This window comes from Penaeus vannamei, chromosome 1 (genome assembly GCF_042767895.1).
Source record: "Penaeus vannamei isolate JL-2024 chromosome 1, ASM4276789v1, whole genome shotgun sequence".
Taxonomy (NCBI): Eukaryota; Metazoa; Arthropoda; class Malacostraca; order Decapoda; family Penaeidae; genus Penaeus; species Penaeus vannamei.
Window position 1 is genome coordinate 43,439,866 of NC_091549.1, and position 7,500 is coordinate 43,447,365.

Here is a 7,500-nt window from a genome sequence, read left to right on the forward strand (position 1 = left end):
TGAGAAGAGTGAATGTATTAACAATTGTATTTTTTTTTTTACAATAGAAAGGGTTGGAATGTTTCCATATGTGTATATGTATAATTTTTGTGTGCTATGTTTTCGTGGGCTATTCATGAATAGTACAAATTGTCTTTTTCGTTCTTTGCTGTAAGGTTTAAGCTGATAGTTTATGTAAGCCTGAGTGATAAATAGGTCATGCAGAAGAATGTCAATCCTACAGGCAATGGACTTCCAAAATCTTGAGGGTGGTGCTGATGTAAAGGTACTTGGCAGCAACTTGCAGCATGATTTGATTTGATTTGATTTTTTATTTATTTTTATTTATTTATTTATTTATTATTATTATTATTATTTATTGTAGTTGCTCTTATTATTTATGTTATCTATTTATTTGTTGTTATCATTATTTTTTATATTCTTATTATTACATTTATCTATTATTTATTATTGTTATTTTTTTCATATTCCTTCAAACCTTCCCATGAGTTTGGTTGAAGGTAATGGCTGCCTAATTTGGTTGTGTTTGTGCTTTCATACAGAAGAAAGGAAAAATTGTCAATAATGAACATTACCTGCAAGTGACAGACATTTATTTAGATGACTCCCAGTGATTCATTATTAAATAGATCATCTTACATAACTGTAAATGGCTACATGGATATTCATGGACTAGCCTGTCTCGTTGTTTTTGTTTCTATTTTATTTTATCATTTTGAAAGGGTTTCCTTAGTTGTGAATAATTTATTTCTTGTTTTAAAAAGGGAATATTTTATAGAATTATCTTGCATCAGACATATAAAAACAAAATGTGGGAAATTACTTTTTTATCCAATTTCTTCTTGGTATACTTGTTTACCAAGCTATATCATTTATAAAATCTTTTTCCTGGATTGATTCAGACATTCCATTTTGATGTAATATATAAAGATTCTTCTAGTTTTGAATTATAAATGTAATATGCAGCAGAATCTTTGTTGGTGTGCAAATTATAATTCTAGTTTGTTGCAGTTATTGTATTGTTTTGCCCACTCCCCCTCATACTTCACTCCCCTCCCACTCTACTGCCCTCCCCTCCCATGCTGCCTCCCCCTCCTGTCCCCTCTCTGTTCCTTTCCCTTTCCCTCTCCTTTATCCACCCTCTTCCTTTCCTTCTCCCTCTCCCTCTCCCTCTCCCTCTCCCTCTCCCTCTCCCTCTCCCTCTCCCTTACACACACGCACACACGTACATGCACACACACACACGTACATCCACACACACACACACACGTACATGCACACACACACACACACGTACATGCACACACACACACACGTACATGCACACACACACACACGTACATGCACACACACACACACGTACATGCACACACACACATTTACATGCACACACACACACACGTACATGCACACACACACACGTACATGCACACACACACACGTACATGCACACACACACACGTACATGCACACGCACCCACACGTACATACACACACACACACGTACATGCACACACACACGTACACAAACGTACACGCACACACGTACACACACACACGTACATGCACACACACACGTACATGCACACACACACGTACACAAACACACACACACACACACACACACACACACACACACACACACACACACACACTCACTCACTCACTCACTCACTCACTCACTCACTCACTCACTCCCTCACTCACTCACTCTCTCTCTCTCTCTCTCTCTCTCTCTCTCTCTCTCTCTCTCTCTCTCTCTCTCTCTCTCTCTCTCTCTCTCTCTCTCTCTCTCTCTCTCTCTCTCTCTCTCTCTCTCTCTCTCTCTCTCTCTCTCTCTCTCCTCTCTCCCTTTTCCTCCTCCTTTCCATCTCCCTCTCCCTTCCCTTCCTCCTTTCCATCTCCCTTCCCTTCCTCCTTTATCATCTCCCTCTCCCTCTCCTTTCCATCTCCCTCTCCCTCTCCTTTTCCCTTTCCTTCTCCCTTCCCCACCTCCTTTTCCTCCTTCTTTCCATCTCCCTCTCCCTTCCCCACACTTCCTTTTCCTCCTCCTTTCCATTTCCCTCTCCCTTCCCCACCTCCTTTCCCTCCTCCTTTCCATCTCCCTCTCCCTTCCCTACCTCCTTTCCATCTCCCTCTCCCTTCCCTACCTCCTTTCCATCTCCCTCTCCCTTCCCCCACCCTTCCTCTTTTTGATAAATCACTCTTAACAGGGAATGCAACCCTGAATGAAAAAAAAGTCTTCTTGCACATTTTCTTTCAATAATTAAATTGTCTTCCATGCTCAGAAAAACAAAAGAAGAAAAGAATGTGTTTTTGTGATGTTTGCACTGTGGAATCTCAGAAAACGAAGGTGCATTTACCACCTAGGGGATTGCAACTACCGAGTGACTATCAAGTTCCTAAGGCAATTAAGTGAATTGATTCTTTGTTAAATATGCACATAATCAATTGGATTTATCCTTCGTATGCATTGTAAAGGGCATAGCAAATACCACACAGATTTTGGATTTTTTGTTGAGTTTATTGACACGTTTTTATATACACATTTCTTAAATTAGAGGTCATGCTTTGTACAGTAGTGTAGCAAAAAAATAATAAAACAACAATAAAAAATTGCACAAATTGACATTGGTTTTAATACATTTGTAAAACAGAATGTGAACATGAGGTTTTTTTTTAGATCATGAGAAATTTTTGAGAATAGGAGTAAGAGAAGAAACCGTAGAAGTAAAATGATAAAGGACATCATAATGAAATAATCAATGTACTCATAACATCATTAAAACCCAGCAAACACTGCTATTGTCATGGTAATATTTTACGTATAGAAATGTATCTAATTGTTTGAAGCTTACCCAATGTGATAACAGAACAGATACCCCCAGAAACCCAAATTTTTATGCAATGGTTCTTACAAGTGCAGTGTCTAACTGCAAGATGTAAGAAACATTATTACAGCAAACAAAATAGGTTTGGAGGATGTATATCAATTGGAGGGGTTAACAACACTAGATTTCTATTTAGTAACTAATAAAAAAGTAAGAAACTCCGTGATCTCTGCAGGTAATTGAATCTTTCTTTTCCTCATAATAATGAATAGCATTGTACAAGGGAATACAAAAGATATCAGAAAAGGACATCAAAGTGATATTCAGTGTGAAACGGGTTACTTTACACACATTTTGTAATTTTACCTCCTTTGTGAACATTTTATTTGTGTCTGTATTTGTCTTTTGTCATATTCTCCAAAGCTATAATGTAGAGAGTACAATTAAAATAACTTGAGCAACGAAAAATAATGATAACAATAACAGTGTTAATGATAACCAATTCTAATCCTGTTAATTCAATAGAAGTGAAAGTGATGGAAATAATTACCTCATAAAAGGGGATGTAACAATGAGAGCAGCATTGTGGGGTGGGGGTGTTCAAGTGTTGCTACCAGGATAATAATATATGTAATACAGATTAAAAACATAAATTATCTCTGTCAATATATTATTCTCTACATTTACACCCTTTTTGAGTTATAATTAATAAAGAAATAACTCGTTTTTTGTTCGAGTATATGTACCATGCAAAATCTGATCTTAACTAGTTTTTTGACAATTTTAGAAAAAAAAGCAAGGGTCACGGGATCTCCGGTCAGACTGTAGAATGGTTGGTCATTAAGATTCATTTTGACAACGGTGGATCGAGCATCTTCATTTACAAGCCAAGCAATGTTTTGTCTCTTGTGTTCGCTTTTCAATAAATAAACCGTTTCTCATCAAGGGGTAATATCTGATACGTCATATGTGGCACTCCATCATTGTTTGGAGAGGTCATGCTAAGATTAGATAGAACTTTTATTGTGTGCCAATCTTCAGTGACCAGTTGACTCCCCTGCGGCAATGTTTTCCTCGATCCGCCAAGTGAAAAGACACCCAAATCCGGTTCCTTCAGATGAAACCTATCTGGCCACAAAGCTATGTTAAGGTACACATTAGTTTACTTGGCATTTTTGCTGAGCTTTGTCCTCGCGAAAACAGAGAACCAATAAGCGTGGTGTCGTCCAAGGCATTAGTGTCATCATTTTCAAGTGTATTTGTATCACATGTTTGCTCTATTACTGCCGCCTTTGAATGGTATATTCCCACAAAGTGTAGGAGTATGAAGAATATGACAGATCAGACTGGCAATGGGGTCCTGGTGCAAAAACCTTTAAAACACCATTTGGAATAACATGGCACTAAAGATAAAGACTGGAAAATTATGCTTCGAACTATACATGCAAAATAGTGGTTGTATATCAGGAATAATTATGGCGGTGAGTATGGTTATGGGAATGGATTGTATTGGTTTTACTGATAAGGACAATTATGATGAACTAATGAAAAAGTAGTAGTAGTAGCAGCAGCAGTACTGGTATGACCATCGTCTGTCTTAGTACTGTTAACATCAATTAATATTGAAATAGTCATTATTACTCGTACCATTAGCATTATTATTACTAATGTTATTGTTGTTGTTGCTATCTTTATTTTCATTATTATTTTCATTATTATTAGGCCGAGGTTACGGGTACGGCAACCGTATCTGATTTCTCGCGGTTAGGCGTACGGCACACAGGCGTATACGCAAATGAATGCCATTTCCGGGTAATAAGGACCTAACCTAATCTAACCAAACTTAATTGAGGTGGTAGTATCGTTTGTTTCACCACGCATGCGCAGGACACCAATCAGCTGCTATACAAATTATAGCTTCCTACTATTATCATCATAATTTATATGATTATATGTAAATGTATCATCATAATCGTTCATTAAAGTAGGGACATTCAGCCGCTTTGTTAAAACTGTTCAAAGTACGATTCAATCAGTTATCTATATGGACATGCATATATACAGATATAAATGCTGTGTCTATCTATCTGACAGATATATATTTATCTACCTATTTATCCGGTATATATGCATGTCTATACTACTAGATATGCATTTATTTCTGTGTATATGTATGTCACAATTCTAACAAACTGGCCAATTAACCTTATAGGAAAATTTGAATGTTGTGTTTTGCCTTATGTGATCTACGAATAAAGTATTTCTAAAGCGCTTTGCATAATAACACAGAATGTAGAAGGATTATTCACTATCTATGTCCATTAACTTTATGAATAAATGTTCATTCTTTCTACAAAGCGGTAGATGAGGAAACTGAGTTGACGTTCGGAACTGTCATTCAGTTTGTTCATTTTGCCGTATTTTTTTTTTCTTTAATTAGATACACAATGATAAAAGGAAGTGATTAAGAGTACGGCAGAAAAGCCCACGTTTGGTGTCCTGCGCATGCGTGGTGAAACAGACAAGGTGACGGCCTCTCGACACAAGGTGAAACTACTCCCAGTTAGGTTAGGTTAGGTTCGTACTTATTACCTGGAAATAACGTATATATACGCATATGCATATGTGCGCCATATGCCTAACAGCGAGAAATCGGATACGGCTGCCGTACGCGTAACATCGGCATATATATATATATATATATATATATATATATATATATATATATATATATATATATATATATATATGAGTGTGTGTTTGTGTGTGTGTGTGTGTGTGTGTGTGTGTGTGTGTGTGTGTGTGTGTGTATTTGTCTGCGGGTGCATATATATATATATATATATATATATATATATATATATATATATATATATATATATATATATATATATATATCATGTGTGTGTATACTGTATATATATATTGATACTTTTCCGTTATTTTTCCTTCTGATGGAGAATTTTTGACGAATTCAAAACGCACTATTTGATATATGATAGATGTTTTCCTTTTCATATACATATGTATATGTGTGTGTGTGTGTGTGTGTGTTTGTATGTGTATACATATATATGTGTATGCATGTATGTATACATATATGATGCAGGAAGTCATCTTTAAAGTCAGACTTTGGGTCCAGTTAAAAAATCGCTCCAGATGTACCTCTGGCCCAGATCTACTTAATCATACGATCCCAAACACTGACCTCAGCAGAAACCGGGGGAGGTCAAAGCATTCCTATTCCAGCATCTCAGGCCAGTGAGGAAACCACCTAACCGCTCGCCTCGTGAGGTCACCGTCTCCTCGCCTCTCCGGCTCCGGCTCGCCTCCAGGCCGGGCTCCTTCCCAGCATCGGCTCCCAAGAACTCGGTTTCGTAGACTTCCTTCAGTTAAGGAGTAAAACGTATACTGTGTCCCTAATCACCAGAACAATAAGGGTCCTCATAACTCCCCTGAGGATAGTATACCCTTTCTTTCCTGATATGTATATATATCGTGTGTGTGTGTGTGTGACTTGGGCAGTCGTGCCATACAGGGCTTGCGAATTGAGCGAACTTTTCTTCGAACAGGATAACAAAGCGCCAGATATGATGTCAGACAAAGCTATGTTTTGTACGCTGAAGGTTGGCAGCGGTCCTCGTGCGCTTCTTTCCTTTGAATGTCAGTTTGTTTTCCTGGGAATCCATTGTGCGCGTCTGTGTTTGTGTGTTACAATATATACTTATACTCTTATGTATGTATGTATGCATACATACATACACACATCCACACACACACACACATCTATATATAATCATATATGTATATATGTTTGTGTATGTGTATGTGTGGAGAGAGAAACATATGTGAGAGAACATAAGGAAGATAATGGGAGAAAAGAAAGCTCGCTTTTACCTTTTTCCTTCCAGTTCAAATCTCCCGCCATCACCCAAACCTGCGCCCGTCACTCCCCCCAACGCAATACGAAGGCTGGCCTGCGACGCCAGGAAGAAAGTTACAAATATAGAAATAATGGCGACGAAGTCGAGCATAATGTCTACTTAACGAATAGTTGGGCTGATTGAGAGCCTGACACTGGCCGGGTATGTTTCATGTGTCACTCTAGGTCTATCGCCGTTCCCTGACACGTGGAGGTGGTGCCTCGGACATTCAGAGGATGGATGGGGAACCTTATCAGCAGGGAGGCTGTGTCCGTCTGAGTTGGTTTAAGAGAAAAGCTGCTTAATTGGGACACGCAAATAGAGGTGGTTTGCGCCCAAGCCATTTTTTGCTCGTTCCAAGCGTTTTGCAGGTCTGGCATTTGGAGTTTTAATGACGTGTGCGTATCAGTCTCCTTCTCTGTGTTTTTGTTGTGCGACATGTTAGTGTTCTTGGGTACTGTTCATTTGAGTGTATAAATGTTTATGTGCATATTTTTCATAGTGTGAAAAATTACAGAGTATTGAATTTAATCAAAACACCTCACTATGTACCCGATTTCGTTAGACATTCCGTCAAGATAGTGCTACATTTGAACAATGCATTTGTCTCCTTCTTTGTCCGAACTTCAGATTCCAAACATGGCGTCTGTAGGATAAGCGTGTTAATTACTCCAGCCGATTTGATGTCTTGTTTAAGAGAAATGTTGGAAACATTTTGTTTCCAAGCATTAAGTGAAACAATTTAT

At 38.0% G+C, this 7,500-nt stretch overlaps 1 protein-coding gene across 1 annotated transcript in view; it reads left to right on the top strand.

Moving 5' to 3' along the window:
* LOC113810629 (S1 RNA-binding domain-containing protein 1) overlaps positions 1-2,627 on the top strand; it is a 21,946-nt gene extending 19,319 nt beyond the window's left edge. Inside the window, exon 17 of the mRNA XM_070123355.1 lies at positions 1-2,627. This exon is cut by the window's left edge and continues 2,548 nt beyond it. The gene's annotated coding sequence lies outside the window, so the exon portion shown is untranslated.
* The last annotated feature ends 4,873 nt before the right edge of the window (positions 2,628-7,500 follow it).